This window comes from Mus caroli, unplaced genomic scaffold (genome assembly GCF_978045245.1).
Source record: "Mus caroli unplaced genomic scaffold, Mus_caroli_1 scaffold_15, whole genome shotgun sequence".
Taxonomy (NCBI): Eukaryota; Metazoa; Chordata; class Mammalia; order Rodentia; family Muridae; genus Mus; species Mus caroli.
Window position 1 is genome coordinate 13155846 of NW_028227270.1, and position 20474 is coordinate 13176319.

The 20474-nt window shown below is 42.5% G+C and overlaps 1 protein-coding gene and 2 pseudogenes across 1 annotated transcript in view; 2 read left to right on the forward strand and 1 right to left on the reverse strand.

Annotated features, from left to right (window-relative positions):
* The window catches only part of Elovl7 (ELOVL fatty acid elongase 7), a 72770-nt gene that overhangs the window by 51148 nt on the left and 1148 nt on the right, over window positions 1–20474 (reverse strand). The window lies entirely within an intron of this gene.
* Window positions 553–2731, forward strand: LOC110308024 (large ribosomal subunit protein uL23 pseudogene; annotated as a pseudogene).
* On the forward strand, window positions 15196–15549 carry LOC110308023 (large ribosomal subunit protein eL31 pseudogene; annotated as a pseudogene).

The window sequence follows — 20474 nt, forward strand, 5'->3', positions numbered from 1 at the left end:
GAGTCAGCCACTTTCACATTTATTCAACCTTGGCTTTGTTTATGTGACGAACTTCAAATGGATGACTTGGGATTCACTTTACAAACAAGTTTCTTGAGCATGACTGGCCTTGTGTCAACTAAACAGACTGTCAGACCATGGCCTTCCATCACAAACACTTCAAGTGATTTCCGTCTATAAGAAAGTTGCTCCAAGGAGCTGGCCACAGAAATCCAACCCCCCAGAAAATGAGCACAGTCGCCTGGAAGACCTTGCCTTGCTGCTAAGTAATTCTGAGCAGTAAGAATGAGAGTTGGCAGCCGGGTGTGGTGGCGCACGCCTTGAATCCCAGCTCTTGGGAGGCAGAGGCAGGCGGATTTCTGAGTTCGAGACCAGCCTGGTCTACAGAGTGAGTTCCAGGACAGCCAGGACTACACAAAGAAACCCTGTCTCGAAAAACAAAACAAAACAAACAAACAAACAAAAAAAAAAACCCAAAAAACAAAAAACAAAAAAACCCCCAAAAAACAAAAAGAGTGAGAGTTGGAGACTCTCTTTGCTCCTCAACCGCTAATGTCTCTTCGTGGATCACCCTGCAGCTGGGGAATGGGGAACTGTAAGACCCCAGAGCAGCACTAAACCAACAGCCTTAAATCCAAAGCTCATGAGGCGTTTAAGGAATGGCTTTAACTGCACACTGGCAGGCTACAGAACAAACCAAAGTCAAGGCTTCCATTATATTTCACAAGAAATGTGAGTTTACGTGGATTAGTAACATTCTAGCGTGATTGCTTTCTAAATAATCCATACGAAAATACTTCTCATTTTTTAAATGTTTCTGCTCTCTCTCTCTCTCTCTCTCTCTCTCTCTCTCTCTCTCTCTCTCTCTCTCTCTCCTGCATGAGAATATAAAGCCATGGGGAAAACTAACAAGATTTAAAAAAAAAATACGTATTATGACTTTATAGTTGGGAAAGAATTTAGGAATATACAAATCTACACCTAAATTGAGATAATTAAATAACCTTTTTTTTTTAATTCTTATTTTTTTCTTTAGTAAAGTCAGAAAACCCTCAGAGGTCCGTGCTTAGTCGATTATTTGGAGTGTAAAAATTTTAGAACGGTTTTCTTATAGATATGAACTATACCAAATAAAGTACTTTAAAATTAAATTAACTTGGAAGGATATAGAAACTCGGCTTACTGAGCACTGAGGGAACAGTAGAGTTATATTGTAGGTGCTAAGTCGTGGCCGTTGTTATCTTATCTCTATGGCACTGAGTGGCACCTCGGGCGGACAGGAGGAAAGTCACAGAGCTGTCAAAAGCTTCCCAAGGCCAGAACCCAAGACTGAGCTCTGTCACGTTGCTTGATGATCTATGATCCGAGCACCTTGAACCTGGCCAGGGCCCTACAGGATGAACAGCACGCTTCACCCTAGGCACCGCATACTCTAAAGGTTTTACCTTAATAGATGAACTCCTTCTAGGCAGGGCATAAATGTTTATTCTCCTGTATCCCACCCAGCACAATCTATACTACCCAAGTTAATACTAGAAAAATAGACCAACTTACACCATGCCAGTATTTTGAAATAAGGGTGGCACTGGTTATCTAAACAAGGATTTCTTAGGAACAAAGACGTGTTTACAATGACAGAGAATGTTTATTCCAGATGTGGCTTTATAGATGCTCATGAAACTACCAGGGAAAATGGGTTATACAAAATCTTAAAATGCTATGACCAACAGGTAGCCAATTAGAAAAAAGGTAAGTTGAAATCTATATCTGTTTGGTTTCTTTCTTTCTTTCTTTTCTGGTTTGGTTGGTTTTTTTCTTTGTTTTTGATTTTTTTCTTTCTTTGTTTTGAGGCAGGGTCTAACTTAAGAGGAGAAAGGGTAGCCTTGAAATCATTACATAGCTCCAATTCTCCTTCCACCATATTCCAAACATTGAGATTACATTCATGCACTGCCAAACCCAACCTGACATTTCATATCAAAATAAATTTCAGGTGGGTCAAAAAGCTAAATGTAAAAACATGAAATTCATTTAATACCTAGTACTCCAGGAGAGCCCAGTGTGGGTTCTAGGATGGTTCTCTGTTAACACCATAACTTCCTATAATCTATAGTTATTTAAAAAATAAAGAGCTTTTAAAATGCTAGGTAAAATCTCAAATAATCACTTGGAATGAGAAAAGACTTTATAACAATAAGAAAACAAGAAGTCATAGATTAAAATATTAACTAAACAAGGCCACCTAAAATTAAATATTTCTATATATCTAAAGCAAAGAAGGAAGCTCCTGCCCCTCCCAAAGTCGAAGCCAAAGTGAGGGCCTTGAAAGCTAAGGAGATGGTGCTGAAAGGTGTCCACAGCCACAAAAAGAAGAAGATCCGAACATCACCCACCTTCTGGAGGCCCAAGACCCTGCAGCTCCGGAGGCAGCCAAAATATCCTCGGAAGAGTGCGCCCAGGAGAAACAAGCTTGATCACTATGCTATCATCAAATTCCCACTGACCACTGAGTCAGCCATGAAGAAAATAGAGGACAACAACACTCTTGTGTTCATTGTGGATGTCAAGGCCAACAAGCATCAGATCAAACAGGTTGTTAAGAAACTCTGTGACATTGATGTGGCCAAAGTCAATACCCTGATAAGGCCCGATGGAGAGAAGAAGGCGTTATGTTCCCTTGGCTCCTGATTATGATGCCCTAGATGTTGCCAACAAGATTGGAATCATCTAAACTGAGTCCAGATGGCTAATTCTAAATATACACTTTTTTTTCCACCATGAAAAAAAAAACAAAACAATATCTCTAAAAGCTACTTTCTTTACTATATAAAGACTATTGACAAATTAAAAACAAAAGCATCAACTCAATAAGAGAGATGGACAAAAGATACAAATAAATGAGGAAAAAATGAGATGCAAATGACTCCAACAAATTGTGTACACACACTCCCCAATGTGGCAGGTCCACGTTTTAATTTAAACATTATTTCCACATATCAGCTTGGCTGAGTCCATAGAGTCTGGGAGCACCTGCTGTTACAGGGGTGAAGGGAACTCTGCATTGGGGTGCCATTGCTGTAACGTCTGTGGAATGAACTGGCAAAACCCAGCAGGGTACAAATGGTCTCTGTGTGTCCTTACATTTGTCTGAAGGGCACAGACGTGAGGTTTGTTTGCTATGATAATCAGTAACAGGAAAGAAACGGAAACAGTCTCCGAGTGGCCACCAATATGAGACTTTAATAAACTGGTATATTCTTACCATGAAATAACATTTCATAAAAGGAATGGAGTTTATAAAAAGTAAGGAACTAAGTCGTTTTTATCTATGTTGCTATGAAATTATCACTTCATATGAATATAGCAAGGCTGGGTACAGGGGAATGACTTCCTTGTATGTACAGAGTGTCTCTGGAGAGTAATAAGCAGCTGATGACATCTGTTACCAGGTTAGACAAAGTTAAATATTAAAATTATAATACATGTTTATTAATGGGGACCAAATTGCATGGCCACACATGTAAGGGAGTGAATTAAACAGTGATGACCTCAATTACACACTTACTGAGCACTTGGTAAGTGTTTGAAGCCACGGCACACTAAAAACCAGTAATCTACTACTGGAGAACAAGGCTTCATCAGCACAGGGTGAGATCACAACCAGACACCATGGTTTTAAGAAACCTTAGCATAGCTGGAAGGGACAATAGATGCCTGTCTCTCTAACACTAGGGAGGAACAGACAAGAGGATTAGGGATTCAAAATCATCTTTGGCTACAACTGAAAGTATAAGTCCAGCCTAAGACACATGAGAATATCTCAAAATGCAAAACTAAACAAACAAACAAAAAAGACAATTTGATATAGTCCTCAATATACTAAACATGATCTAACAGACATCTGGTGGTATTTTTCCTTACGGCTCACTCTCTTCCTCATTATACAAACCCAGGACCCAGCTTGGAATCTTTTTTGGTCCTGTTGTGGTTTAAGATAGGGTGTCATTTAGTCCAGGCTAGTTTTGAACTTGCTATGCAGCTAAGGATGACTTTGAACCTCTGATCCCCTGCTTCCATCTCTCAAGTGCTCAGATTACAGGCATGCACCACCACACCCAGCTAAACAGGACCGAGGATTGAACTCAGAGTCTTGTGCACACTGAATAAGCAGTTCACCAATGGAATTACATGCCCTCCTTCCTCACCTGCAGTCTAGACTCTTAAGTCAGTATCAAAATGTATATGAATGAATGAATGAATGAATGAATGACTAAGTGAACAGATAAAGCAAAGATGGATGCACAGAATGGGTAAATGGTCTAATGGCTTGAAAGAATGGAAGCTGAAGGGCTATGATTCTCTCTCTCTGTATATATATATACATATATATATATATATACACACATATATACATATACACACACACACATATATGTATGTGTGTGTATATGTATGTGTGTGTGTGTGTGTGTGTGTGTGAGAGAGAGAGAGAGAGAGAGAGAGAGAGAGAGAGAGAGAGAGAGAGAGAGAAAATCTGGTACCCTTGTACTTCCATAAAAAAAAAGAGAGAAGCCAAAGTACACATATTTAAGAACTGTGATCATAATCCTTCCACAATTAGATAAATTGCCATTGTGGTAGACAAAACAAAGCTCCCTTATAACAGGCATTCATGGCCTAACCCGTGACTGCGCTACATGGCAAAACAGTCTACCAATGTAATTAAGGTGACAGGTCTTAAAATAGAGATTAGCCTGGATTGCCATGGTAAGCTCTAGGTAATTACAGAAGCAGTTAAAAAAAAAAAAAAAGTATTGTGCCTGGCTAGGCACAAATCACTGATGCCCTCAAGACTCCAGGCCTATACTTAGGAATTAGAAAGAGGCACACACACACGTTACCCTTTTCTGACTGCCCAGGAAATGAAGACTCTTGTAGCCACACAGAAGGAGAATGCCCCTGCAACGTGGCTGACCTCAGAAGTGCTCCCCCAGGAGCTGAATCAGGGGTGATGAAGATAGTTCATAATGTCAAGGCACTTGCCACCAAACCATCCCAGGGAGCCACACAGAGGAAGCCGAGAACTAACTACAAGTGGCCTATACATACATGTTTATGAATGTGTTTTTGCAGCATACATGAGTCCGTGCACACGCATACATACACACACAGATAAATAAATGCACAATATTGATGAAATGAGCCCAATAAGCCAATACTTTGATTTGGGCCTTGTGAAACACAGCAGAGAAATCAGCCATACCAAGCAGGACTTCTGGTATGTTAATAAATGTACGCTGTTTAGATCTACTGACTTTGTGATGCAATAAAAATGAATACACTGAATGTTTTAACCTAGCAACCATTTGTTGAGTCTGTTCCAAGTGTCTGGGATGGAAAACTTGGTGGGATTGTCTCATCAACTCACAAGCACATAAGCCCAGTGAATTCTATTATGACAGGCATAGCATCAGACTCTTGACCGCGCCTCCAACCCCTTCCTCTTTTATGACGAACTCTCCCATTGGCCTGGATCAATAACCCATCACAGTATTGCCAGCCATCTCCAAACTTTATTGAGCCCCAAAGACTCTGTGACTCATTCTGCCTCAGTGGTATTTTCTCCCGTGAACTCCTTTCTCCTTCCTTCCACTTCCATTTACAGTGCCTGGCCCGCACTAATCTCTCACCTGGATTGCTTCTGTAACTTATTAACCAGACTTCCTGGCTTGGCGGCTTTCCATTTTCTTCAATGCCACCAGAGTCATCTAATAAGGATTAAGTGGACTATTTTGTGCCCAGTGTTTCATTTAAGACAGCCTATAGTGAAAGAAAAGAAAAGAAAAGAAAAGAAAAGAAAAGAAAAGAAAAGAAAAGAAAAGAGACAGAGACAGAGAGGGAGAGAGAGAGACTTACAAAATCTGTGCTTGCCTCAAATCTCAATGCCTAGAGAGAATCTACAACGCAAGCCATTGTGAAGGTGTTGATGGAACAAAGGAGCTCAGCCCACTGTCTCTAGCCTTCTCTCTTGCCTTCTAGTACACCCCATGATGCTTCTTTTGTCCTGGATCAGAGTCCCAAAAGGACCCACCATAAAGATATGCTTCAATCCCCCCCACTCCCATAACTATAAAGCTTTAACCACATGGCTAGTTAAGGTTGTAGCAGGCTTTGGGCTTCCCTTCTAGCTGAACTATTCAGGAACACCGTTAGTGTGCCTGGTGCAGACCCTTCTTCTATCGTGGCTTACAGCAGAGGTGATGAGAATGTGCAAACTGTCTGCTACTACTGTGGCAGAAGCCAGGTCCAGAAATCAAAGGTAACCATTTAGAGATGCTCCCAGAAATCTGACATTCCTGAGACAGGAAAGAATGAAACACTTGCTGAACTCGGTTCAGACTAGCTGAGGTGTTGCTGAATTGGTGAGGTGAGTCACCTCTGGTGCGACTCCCTGAGTCATTCTGAGTAATAGTAATATTGATCCAGGCTAGAAAAACACAAACAGATAAAATCCCCAATGGTCCACCACCACGGTTTGAGCAGTTCTAGTAGTTTGAAAACTATTCATTCACTGCCCTCCAGTATGTGCTCATGTTACTCCTCTCTTGAACCCTGTTTCCTGCATGGGACAATGCAGTCATCCAGAAAGTATCAGTGAATAGACTATTAAAGATGTGAATGTTTTTTAAAAAGCTTTGTGGGCAGATCTGATATCTGAACTATTTCTTAAGGAATGGTAGGGATTGGGTATTTTCTGGCAGTGGAATGAATAAGCCTCCTGAGTATGGAGAGGAGACTAACAGTGTGACACGATGCTGTAGCAATGGGGACTTCCCAAAGGTCCCCCTCTTTGAAAAGCTCAGTAAGTGACTGAGACGCCACACGCGTCGCCACCTTCCACCACACTCACAACCCACTTACTCCAGAACAACTCCCACAACACAGACTCTACAGGACTCAGCTGTAGCTCAAGAGAGAGATGACTAGAAGGGGGTGGTGGCCCCAATGGCAGAGAAGAGCAAGTGTAGTCTAACAGCACTCACCTCTGAGAAATGAGTAAAAGCTCTCAACAAGGGCACAGCTTGGCGATGCATATGTCACCGTAGTGGGCACAGTCAAGAACTATCCATGAAGCAACATAGATGGGTTTGGTAACTCAGTCACAGGAGAGAATGACGAAAGCTTCCGAGGTTGGGGCTACCAGGTAAGATAAGCAACAGCAACAGAGAAACAGGTTTTTAAGAGAGCATAACATTGGGAAACCATGGTGTGACAACCTTACTCATCGTTCAGGTGGAGATGCTCAGCAGGTGTTCAGGAGGAAGGTTCAGGAAGAAAGCTCTGCAGATTTAAAAGACTTCCTGATCTAGTTGGGGATTAAAACTCCAGTATCAGACGTGTGAGAAAGATGGTTATCTAAGGATAGACCCATGGAGAATATCACTATTTAAGGAGTGTGCTGGGGGAAAGGAAAAGGAAATGTGGAAAAGACGCAGAGTGTGTATAGAATCACAAAACCAGAAGGGAGAACAAAGCAGTGAAGTCAGTCAGTGTGTTAGACAGGTCAAAGTGGCCCCGACTGAAACCCCTATGGCTTAGGATAGGGAAAAAAGGCTGACTCTCAAGGCAGAAGCCAAATGTTAAGATAGGAAAGATGAATGACACACAACCCTGAATCAGCCAACTTCAACAGCCACTAGTCATGAAAGCGAGAGAAGAGGGAAAATGGGTAAAATCAAGCTTTTTATCATTCTTTTGGTATTGGTGTTTTGAACTTTTGAGTTGGATTTTTTGGTTGGTTGGTTGGTTGGTTGGTTGGTTGGTTGGTTTTTTTGTATACTACAGGTGGGCTGCCAATTCTGCTACTAGCAGAGGCTAGCTCTGAACTTGCGGTAGTCACCTTGCCTTAGCTTCCCAGGAATACTTTTCCACCAGGGCAACCATGAGCTTCTCCTCTGAGGAAGGGTAATGTGAAGAAGGGAGTGATGGAAATGATTTCATAGAAAGCAGGAATGCTTCCTAGGGCTCCAGTATGAGACAGGGCCCCTTTGCCAAGCACCTGTAGCAATGATCACAAGCTGGGTTGCCTAAGTGACCTGCACATATGCATCTGGAGCGGGCATGGGCTTACTTATCTGTGCACTCTATGCCCAACACTTGGCACGACCTCAGTGAAATGAAAGCAAAAAGCATTAAAAGGATTTCACCAACAAAATTCTGTTGTTGTTGTTGTGTTGTTGTTGTTTTCTATCAAAGTAGTAATGACATCAAATGCTGAAGGTTATAAAATGTAGTTAAGTAGGAGGGTCCCTTCTCCTGGCCCTGCTTTGGGGAAGGATCTTACTACGTAGCTCAGAGTGAATTTGAACTCAAAATCCTCTTGCCTCAGCCTCCTCCAGGGCCGAGATTACAACGAGCTCTATACCTTGATGCTTAGCTGGCAGGGTGCTTTTTATTTATTTTTGTTATATGAATATACTTATGTGTATATCCATGTGTGTGTATTTAAATCTAGGTTCCACACACTGGAGAAAACATATGATACCTATCTTTCATTTCCATAGGATGATTTCAGAATTAGTGAAAGAACTGGATCATTGTTAGGAGCGATGGGAAGCGAGACTCCTTCACGCTTGCACGCAGAATCATCTGGAGAATATGATGTAATACTGATACTTCCGTCATACTCTAAAATTTCAGATTCAATTGCCCTTGGCCGTGAGCACCTCTGTTCAGTTGAATGGTGTTTGTTTGTTTGTTAGTTTGAGACAATGTAGGCTGACACCCACTCATCCCAGGATGAAGTAGGAATGCTTGCTTCATCCACCCAAGCAGCTGAGAATCAGGGCAATGGTTTTTTTTTTTTTTAATTCACAATGGTTGTGTTATGGGGCACAACCAAGATATAGAGTAACTAAGGGAAAGGATTTAGTAATGTTGGCCAGCGTGTAAGCAAGATTGAAGTCCATCAGTCAACTCTCTGCTTTACCCAATTTTCAAAAACAAATGTTGAGATGCTTAGATTACATTCAGGGACAACCATAGTAATTAACTTAGAGACACTTTGCCAAGTACATATGGAAACAAGACAGAGACGAAGAGGAGACCAATGGAAAACAAAGGTCACTCTAGGACAGAATTGAGGAAGAGCCTTAAGAGATGGGAGGACAGATGCTGTGGCTTAGAGATGAGACATTAGAGCTAATTACATGCTCCTGGAATGGTCCCAGCTAAGTGCCAAGATGGGAAAGAAAGTGGGTGGTGACAGTGACAGAGGTCATCAGTAGTTAGACAAGGAAAGCCTAGACTACCCACAGCACAGCACCAAGAAGGACTGGGAAGGCTGCAGAGCAGCAGGAGGCATGGGACTGGAAAGCCACCCACCACAGAAAGGAATGAAGCACGGAATAACAGAAAGGATAAAGAGGGAGAGGAAGCAGAAGCCGACCTCAAGAAAGAAGTCCAAAGCCAGAGATCTTTGCTTCATTTTCCCATGGAAGTAACTTCTTTGCAAATGTGCAGAACAGCAGATGGCAGAAGTCTGGCCAGTTCCCAGACCTAGTGACCCCTTTGAAGATGAGGCGAGTTTCCACTTCTTCCACCCAGATATCAAATATGTCAGCCAGCAGGCAACTCAGTCATCTAAATACATTCCTCCGGAATGCAGCCACTTTCCGGAAACAAAGAAAGGTGCACGTTTTCCTCTGATGCTTACCCGGAGGATGCAGAAAGAGGCGTTATGGGTCCCTCCAGAAACTGAAATTAAAATTGCAACAAGGGGCTGCCCCAGAAAAGTGATCATGGCAATAGTTATAAATGTCCTCTTAGGGAAATAGAAAATGGTCTTTTTTAGACAATTTATAGGGGGTACTCAAACACCCTGCATTTTCTTTCTAGATGAATTATTGGTAAAGGACAAGCGAATAATCCCATCTATTATAGTTTACCCACCACTGTCTGATGTCTGAAATAATTCAATCATTTCTATTCCTTTGAAAAGGCCATCATGGAAACAGTGCTCAAAAGAGGCCACCTTAGTTTAAAGTCTAAATTCTGGACGTGAGCCTGCTGCTTGGGTATTCTGCAGTGGAAGAGAACTGAGGTGTCTCGGGTCTTTGCTAGAGATTCCTTTGATGTGATTTTCCTGTGTCCAGTTCTGGTTCCCTAAGCCACCTATGCAACTTGCTTAAAACCCAGGTTCCCTAAGACCCCCTCCCCTCCCTCACCTCTTCCCCCCAACTCCACTCCTCCTTCAGACTGTCTAATTATGCACCTTGGGAGATTAACAAAACTAATCTTGTGTCTATTTATGTCATCTGTTAAGCCTACTGCATAGCCCTTTTTGTGTTTTCCTTTTTTGGTTTATTTGCAGATGTTTCATGTTGCTTGCATGTTTCATGACACTGAGTAATTATTTTAAACTTCTTCGGTGTGACATTGTGTTACATTTATTTTTTAAAGCCCTGATATTTCAGAGATAAACCAAACAAGGTAAAACAAGATTAGCCTTGAGTCTAGCGAGGGTACACCTAGTCCATTGTATTATTCTTTTTTTTTTTTTTTTTTTCATGTTGGGAGACTTCCATAATGTGAGAAGGTTTTGTTTGTTTGTTTGTTTGTTTGTCTGTTGTTGTTTGAGGAGGGAATAAAACTTCCATGCCTTTGCTTTTCAAAGTATGGTTCTTGATATTCATCTAAATTATTTTTCCCCCAAGGAATACTTTGTCAGGCTTAGTGGTGGCATACACTTGTAACCTCAATAACGTTGGTGGATCCATGTGTTTGAGGCCATCTTGGGATGCATCGGCAGTTCTAGGCCAGCCTGAGCTAATAGTGAAATCCTGTCTCAAATCAAAACGAAAGAAAAAGCTCGACATCTTTTAAAAATGGCTATATAAGGCTGGAGGGCAATTTTCCAAAACATTAGAAATTATCCTTTCTAGTTGGAAGGGTTATGGGTAGCATGTTTCATATTCTTCAAGCTACAAATATTTTAGGGTTTATTCACTTACTTTTTGTTAGATATCCTAACATATTTCTAAGATCAACACATTATAATCAGAAAATAATCTGATTTTACTGACTACATGGGAGTCTGGGTTGTTTGCTTGTTTGTTTGTTTTCATGAGAATTGTAAAAAAAAAAAAAAAACTATATCATATGCCTAGATTTTTATTTACTAACTTTGAAATGTATTCATGAAAATAGGAGCCCAGCTTTTTACAAAATTATTTTTGAGATGGCAGTAAGAAGCGGAAAGTTTTACCTAGCGTCTGTGTGCTGGCTAAGTCGTATGTCAACCTGACCCAAACTAGAGTTCTCTGAAAGAAGGAGCCTCAGCTGGGAAAATGACTTCATAAAACCAAGCTGTTGCATTGTCTTAGTTGTCGGTTGATGTGGGAGGATCCAGCCCCAAATGGTTGGTGCCACCCCTGTACTGATGGTTCTGGGTTCTATAAGAAAGCAGACTGAGCAAGCCAGTAAGCAGCACCTCTCTATGACCTCTGCATCAGCTCCTGCCTCCTGGTTCCTGCCCTGCTTGAGTTCCTGTCCAGATTTCCTTTGACAAACAGCTATATGGAAGTATAAACCAAATAAACCCTTTTCTCCTGAACTTGCTTTTGGTTCATGATGTTTTCTGGCAGCAATAGAAATGCCGACTAACAGGGCCGGGCGTGGTGGCGCACGCCTTTAATCCCAGCACTCGGGAGGCAGAGGCAGGTGGATTTCTGAGTTCGAGGCCAGCCTGGTCTACAAATCGAGTTCCAGGACAGCCAGGGCTATACAGAGAAACCCTGTCTCAAAAAACCAAAAAAAAAAAAAAAAAAAAGAAATGCCAACTAAGACAAACTATGCTGGAAAAGATGGACTCGGGCTGATGGGAAGGCTCTGAAACAATAATCTTGGGCTGACAAGGCAGCCTTAGTGACACACACAGCTGAGTGCCTCTAATGGATCCTCTAGGAGCAGATGCTTCAGCCGAGCCAGGTGGGTCTGGGAACATGTTACACAACACCTTACACGACCTTCATTATAAGCTTGGCTTTGGCAGCATCATGCTTGACTGCTAATATATGGCTTTTTTTTATTATCATCTTCTGTGTTTATTTTGGATCAGTAGAAAGACGGAAGGAGGTGGATGTTTCTCTTGAATCAGAGAGAACAGCTAGTGTGTATGTGGCCATGGTTTTAGTGCATGGGTGGTATATGGACTCATGTTTGTATGAATGCATGCACATTTCCACGTGGGTTCTTGCACATGTGTATACACTGTGTGTGTGTGTGTGTGTGTGTGTGTGTGTGTGTGTGTGTGTGTGCACATGCTCATGTGTGTAGTCTAGAGATCAACATCGGATATCACTCTTGGTCACTTTTCACTTTACTTTGTGAGACAGTCTCTTACTGAGCTTGAAGGGCATTGATTTGACTAGGCTACCTAACACTTGATCCAGAGAGAGAGAGAGAGAGAGAGAGAGAGAGAGAGAGAGAGAAAGAGAGAGAGAACAGAAAAACAGGAACTCAAGCAGGGCAGGGACCTAAAGAGAGATCATTTTCCTTTGAGTAGAGTTAGTGTCCATTCTCTGTAAGGCCCAGCTGAGAGGGCCTTAAAGTCCTTGCCAGTAAGCACAACCCAAGGCTGCCAAGACTTTCCCAAACTGTAAGGTTTGCAGAAGAGACTTGTCTCTATTCTTTCATGGAACAAATTTGAAATCTGCTATGTGCCAAGCATCCTCTCTTGACACAGTTATAGTAAGATACCCTTTACCCTTTTCAAGGAACGTCTGATCTCGTGGGAAGCTGTCGCATAAGCAAGGATAAATGCACACAGAAGTAAAAAGCAGCAGAGGCAGACGTTAAGAAGAAAATGGATTACGTTTGTGATGGAGCAGAGTTACTGAGCTTCCAAGTCAGGAAGATTGAGGGCACTGGAGAGTGTGTGCAGGCTGTGAGGTCTGGAGGAGACGAGCACAAAGAACAAAGCTCTGGGGCAAGAATGAACCCTGTCAGGAGAGCAGAAGCAAGCACAGAGAGGAGACAGGGAGAGTGATGCTTGATTTCAGGGTGATGGGAAGGCAGGTCATCTTGCCACGGTGGGAGCAACTTTCATTTTGGTCTCCACGTGAGATGAAAGTGTCAGAAGTTATCCATTTAAAGCATGCATTTTCCAGTTCTTTAAATAAAGACATACACCTCCAATTCACCATCTTCAGCATTCCTAAATGCACAAGTCGCTGCTATCTGATGCTTTCACATGGGGTTGCCACCATCACCACTGTCTTCCTCCAGAACTCTGCCTTGTGCCACCAAAATTCCTGTCATAAGCTTTTAAGCACAATAGTCACATGATCGCAACCCACGCTTTAAAAATTAATTTTGTTTCTTGGCAGAGAATTGATTATAGGAGCACAGTAGGATTAGAGGCTTATAGTTCCTGACAGAGCTAGCATGAACACTGCTAATTTGAATATAGACAACAGATAAGGAGAACTGGAGGTGGCCGCTAGGTCAGCGGTTCCCAACCTTCCTAACGTTGCACTGACTGCTCTTCCAGAGGTCCTGAGTTCAATTCCCAGCAACCACATGGTGGCTCACAACCATCTGTAATGGAATCTGATGCCCTCTTCTACTGTATCTGAAAATAGCTACAGTGTACTCACGTGAATAAGTCTTTAAAATAAATAAGATTAAAGCATGTATAGAACACATAGGACAGGGCCTGACAGACAGCCGGTGATTAGCAAGTGTTATTACAATACATGCTTTCTTCTTCTTTTATAACATGGATTTTGCTCATTAATCTGTTAATACATTAGAAAGAATGACTAATCCTTCCACGATGTTGCAGACTAGAATAAGTGACATCACACCCATTCAACTTGTCAGATTAGGAAGCCAGCAGGTGACACACAACTGTGATCCTGCCAGAGTGTGTGACTTTGCTTTCCACTCTCATGTATACTCCTTGTGACAGGTAGAAACCAGCACTAAGTTCTACATTACTGGCTCGCATTATCCAAAGCAAATTTAGAAGTCCTATGGATGCCAAAAGTCTAATGATGAACAAAACGTACAAGTTGATCATTTTGCATCATCAGGGGGGTAGTGTGCAATGAAAAGAAAGATCTGCCTGTGTGCTGGCAGGTTCCAGTGGCAAAGGTTCCCCTTGTCTATTGCTGTATGCAGATGGGTCAGCAATTTAACTGCTTCTGGACGACAACAACAACAACTTTAGTTGTCAGGGGGAACTACTTTACATTTTGTAGATAGCATAAATATTTTCTTTATCATAAACTATGCAAACATGTACCATTTCCCTACCTTTTCAGTCTACGACCTTCCTCGAGGATGAACCCATCAATAAGATCTTTCCAGTATTAGTCTTACTAAGACCTTCTTTTCTCCAGTGTCTAGTTTTCATGGTTACCTGGATCAAAAATGCTATAACAAAGGCAATGCTTGTAAGGCAAGCACAGAATATTAGCTTTCAGTTCAGGTTTTTCTCTTTCTTTCTTTAATTTTTTTCCTTTCTTCTCTTTTCTTTTGCTTTTCCCTTCCTTCCTTCCTTCCTTCCTTCCTTCCTTCCTTCCTTCCTTCCTTCCTTCCTTCCTTCCTTCCTTCCTTCCCTCCTTCCCTCCTTCCTTCCTTCCTTCCTTCCTTCCTTCCTTCCTTCCTTTCTTTTTTCTTCTTATTGGGGGAGGGTGGGGTCGTTTGTTTGTTTGTTTTTGTGTTTTACAATTTTCTTTTCTGATCTTTTGTAGTTTTCCGGACCACATTTTTAGGGCTCCCTTTCCTGGGAATTTCCCAAAGAATTCAATTTGCCTTCCACAGAAACAATAATACTCTTTCCTGCTGAACTTACGCTTCATCAGTTCACACACTTACTTACATTATCTATTGCAACCACATGTGTAACTGGACCCAGAGGGTTTACAATAAACACACAGCCCTGTTGGGCAAACAGCGCAGGAGCTAGATGGGAACGCGTTACTGGGAGCGGCGTTCTCTATCTTTGGCCACTGCCCGGTGTGTGTATGGTGGCATGAGGCCTGCAGTCGTATCAGGTTAACATGTTAGATTCTCAATAGAATTGCATTGTTGAGTTGTAGCGCTACGGGACTTTCCTTCCCACAATCCCTCGTGCCTGTCCTTTCCAACTTGGGCTCATCCAAAGCCCTTCCCTTTGCCGGTGTTTAGATGGCTCCCACAAAGAAAGGTGGCGAGAAGAAAAAGGGCCGTTCTGCCATCAACGAAGTGGTGACCCAAGAATACACCAACATTCACAAGTGCATCCACGGAGTGGGCTTCAGGAAGCATACTCCTAGGGCACTCAAAGAAATCCAGACATGTGCCATAAAGGAGATGGGAGTTCCAGATGTGCGCATGGACACCACAAAGCTCAGTAAAGCTGTCTGGGCCAAGGGGATAAGAAATGTTCTGTATCACATCCGAGTACATTTGTCCAGAAAACATAATGAGGACAAGGATTCACCCAACAAGCTCTACATGCTGGTAACTTACGCGCTTGTTACCATATTCAAAAATCTATAGACGGTCAATGTGGATGAGAGGTAACCGGCTGAATGCCAAATAAAGTTGCAGAACTGCCAAAAAAAAAAAAAAAAAAAAAAACTGCACTGTTTCTTGGGAGATGGAGGGTGGGAAACCACATGCAAATTGCCAACATCTATCCATTATTATTATTTTTTTAATCTAGAGGAATGGCAACTATATATGAGCAACATAACTATATGAGACACTAACTCTATTTGATGATAAATGGTTTACCCATCACTCATATTTTTTCTTCCTTTGAAAATAAACATTGACACTCGCACCTTGCTTTAAAACACTTTATCTACATAAGGGTGGGAACCCACCCTAAATTCCTGAATAATAAGCATTCAGACTCCAGCCAGATTCCTAAGAGCATCAGTCAATCCTGCCTTCTTTCGTCAAGTCACACTTGCTAGATAGAGTTACAGGTAGGAGGATGAAGGATGATGTTATCCTCATGTGCTAACTAGAAGGTGGGTAAGCTGCAAGATTTGCACATGTAGTGAACACTGCTGGCGGCTGGTGTGCTTCAGACTTAAATCTCTTTGAGCCACGGGATCCTACCCTCTATTGTCTACCTAAACAAGCACAGAAAAGAGGTAAGAAGCGGGCAGGGAAGCTCCTGGACAGGCGAAAGTCATCCTGGAGGAAGAAGCAGCCCCTCTCTCAGTTCTGTGCTATTACATCGTTTAATCCTGAAAACACCACGCAACTCGCAATGGCATCTGAGACAGGAAAGAAGAAGGCAGACTGATGAACATTCTGGGCTACTGAAGCGACCCGGAGGCCAGATCAGACATTCCTGCCATTACCTGAACGTCTACACTGGCTTTATTGTTAGGATTGCCCTATTCCTTCACAAAGCGATAGCATCACCCTTCCACGGCAACTCCATGTCAACCACAGAGTTGGTATACAGGGTGGGGAAAGCTTGACTGCGTAGACCTTGGGTTTGAACCTTTGCTGCGTGCTTTGCCTAGTGTGGTAGCACTACTCTTCCTGCTTTCCCCCTCACTGTGCGCATGCGCAAGACGACCCTCCCCCAACAGACTTTGGGGACTCGCGAGAGAACAAGTGCAAAGTGCTTCTCTACAGCTGGTACTGATGCCTGAGAAACAACCAGAATCTCTGTGTCCTCATTGTCTACAGAGATCCCTCATTTAAATGCAGATTTGAGCATCCCCTAAGCACTGAGGTACAAAGGATGCCCATGCTCTCTGTTTTTTGTAGTCCCAAAATTGACAGGCAAGCAGGGCATATAAACAATGAAGGCAGCTGCCCTTTCCAAATTAGATAGTGAGATGAGACAGAACCTGTATAGGAGAGGTTCACAACGCCCAAGTGTCAGACATCAGATGGCTGAGTTACAAACACAATTTTCACAGGTTCCTTACCTGCTTGCAGGGACCCCTCCACCCCCCCACTACAGAACAAAAGAAAAAAAATCTTCAGTAAGTAAAAGCAAGGCTCTCAGTAAACCTTTCCCCTGCTTCGCAGGCAACTTTATCTCATGCTGTTTTATATAGTTATGCAAAAGTATTTTCAGTGGAGGACATTAAGACATCCCATATCAACCTCTAGTCTACACACACACACACACACACACAGAGAGAGAGAGAGAGAGAGAGAGAGGCACACACAGACACACACAGAGAGGCACACACAGACACACACAAAGAGGCACACACATAGTCACACACAGAGACTCAGACAGAGAGAGAGAGGCACACTCAGAGGCACACACAGAGACACAGTCACACACAGAGACACACACAGAGGCACACACACAGAGACATGCAGTCTCTCTCACACACACAACAAGAGAGGTGTGTGCACGCATGTGTAACACACACACATACACACACACACACACACTTTCCAACTCTCAGTTCTTCTCTGCACTTTCTTTCCCTGGATTTCATGTACCAATTGTCACCCATTTCCCAGTTGCCCAACCTTCTTCTCCGATCTCCAGAGAGCTCCCTAGTCTGTCTCTGTTTTACCTGCCCCACTTGCCTTTGTATGACAGCAGTTCAGTACACTGTCCCACTAACCCACACAGCCTTGGACAGGTTTCAAGCCTGTCCAGCCCACTCTGCCTGACATGCACCTGACAGTCAAATGTTTTCTCAGGCCACAACTTGTAAGCCTTTGTCCTGGATTGGCACTGAGCCTTACGTTAAAAGGAAAGAACCTGGGCTGCGTTATTTATGATTGATATCTAGTGCTCTTCCAGAGGGGTTGGCTGTTAACCTGGAAAACTTGTTGCGTTACAGGGAAGTCAGTTTCTTTCTCGCTAGTATTTTAAGGTAACAGACACGTTCTTGGGGGATGCTCAGTAGATAAAGCCCTTGTTGCGCAGGTGCGAGGACCATAGTTTGGATCCCAGAGCCCGTGTAAAAGCTGTGTCCATTCTTCACACCTGCAGCTTCTCCTCTTCTGCTTTAATATCACATAAGTTCCAGTCCCTCAATTTCTGTCCCCTCTCCTTCCTAAGTCCTTTCCCTCCCCTACTAATGGGCTTTTTGATGCCCATAAACAGGCATAAATGTAAGTATCTCTGTGGTTGCTTATCTGGAATCCTCGGGCACACGCCCAGGGACAACTGGATCTTATGATAGTTTCTACTTTAGATTTTTAAGACTACCCTACGCTGACATCCATAGTAAGTATACCAGTTTTTACATTTCCCCCAACTAGGGCAGGCACAATACATCCTTACGGGCATTTGTGGTTCTCTGTAGAAACATTTCATTTGAATAATATGTAAGAACTGTATGTGACAGTCAGCTTACTGCTATCATTTATATAAGCCCAGTGTGTTACGATGTGCTTTTAATTGATGTGTATCAGTTATGAAGCACGGTAGGAAATTTCACTGTTGTAGAAGGCCAAAAGAAAAAAAGTTTTCTTGAAAAGGGTCTCATGTAGCCCAGACTGAACCCAAACTCACTATATAGCTAAAGATGATCTTGCACTTTTGATCCACCTGCCTCCACCTCTCAAAATTTGGGGATACAGGTATGTGTCACCATAGATCTCCTTAGACATCCTATCTTTTATCTGCCAAATTGGTAGAGGTTATCAACTTTCCCATAAGTTCTGAGTGTTCAAGGCTGAATGATTCATATGAAAGACATGTGAGAAATATTCCTCTCTAAAGATCTGCTGATAGCATAATCCATAATATATGATATGAATCATTAAAGTCCAGATTGTTTCTACCATATCTACGGTGGCTTGAAATAGCATCCTTCCCTACCTTAAAATTGATGCTTGCACAAGAGGTACATCATAGAGAATAAACAATTTATTGAGGAAAAATCCTACCTCTTGGCTGGTCAATATGTCCTCTTATCTCATCATCTCAAATCTTTCCATGTGCAGCCAACTCTTTGCTGGCCTTGTCTCCCCAGCTTAGTTCAGACACACAGACTTGGTGAAAGGAGTGCTGCTTATCCTGACCGCACCCTCCTCCGATGTCATATGTAATGACAGAATAAAACATTTTACCATTAAATATAGCCACCGCCTTACCTGTTCACTAATGTTTTATGCACTTTTATGTATGTGCTGTATTTCCAATTTAAAAAAAAAGATTATTTTGAGATAACTTACTGTTGTTTCCTATTTTGTTTTGAGATTCACATTTCGTATAAAATTTGGCTCCTGTATCACACCAGGAGATGCAATGATGAATCAGGACGCCTGGGTACCTCAGTGTGGCAATACACTCAGCAGAGGTTTTTCTCTCTCCCATTTGCATTGTCTGCCAGTTCCCCCACGCCTACCAGTGCAAACTTATGAAAAGCTGGCTTCTACTACCATCAAGGCTACTACTGGCCTGAGCTACCTTAGCTCATGGTGCACTTTGGTCTACAAATATCTATTAAGTGACTACTACAAAGAATGCCTGAGAGTGTAACATTTTAAGTTGCCCAGGACCTGGAAGAAAGCAAACACTTACTAAAGAAGATAATCAAAATGTGTATTGGCTGAGGATGGGACTCAGTTTGGTTTGATGCTTATCTAGCATGGATAAAGCCTCCGGTTTCCCTCTCCAACACTGAATAATACTGGAAATGGTGGCACATGCTTATAATCACAGCAATTCAGAGGTTAGAGGCAGGAGGATCTGAAGTTCAAGGTCATCCTAAGCTACACAGAGAGTTCGAAGCCAGCCTGGAATACACGAGACCTTGTTTCAAAATAAATAAGAGGGAAAAGAAAGGTGGGTATGATGAATGATAAGTATGTGTTCACATTGGGAAAGAGGAAGTGTGGTGAAGAGCTGATGGGAGGGGTGCAGGCTGAGACTGAGACTGACAAAGGCAGGAGAGAGCAGGAGAACTAGATAAATCCATAATTGGGATTAGGGAGCGGTAGCAGGAGGCGGGATGGCTGAGATTTTGCATCTTGGTGACTAGGTTAATGGTGGCGGAAATCATCTTCTACGGGAGCTTTGGGAAGACATGGAGCACAGAAACGGAGTATTATAATGTCTCCTCAAAGATATTAGACTCAACTGAATACACAGGGCCCCTGGATTTTAATTGAAGTTAAGTAGACTTGAAAAATGAGGTTTTAGGAAACCAACCTGTCAATCTAATTTTCTATCTTTTAAAGATATCTATCTTATAAAGAGCCGGGCACGTGTGGTTCACACCCCGTAGCAGGGAGACAAGAAGAGGGATCAAGAGACTGATATCAGCTTTGGCTGCTACAGTAAAAAACAAGAAGGAAAAGGGGCCAGAGATTAAGAGTCCCAGGCCTGATGCTTGAACCTGCATAGTGCTTAGTGGCAGTAAGAACCAAGAACTCTGGGTTCATCAGACTAGCAGAGTGGCCAAGAGCTCCTGGCTGGCTGGAAGCCAAGCCTCAAACTGAAAACAGTATCTACTTAACAGGTTTCTTGAAGA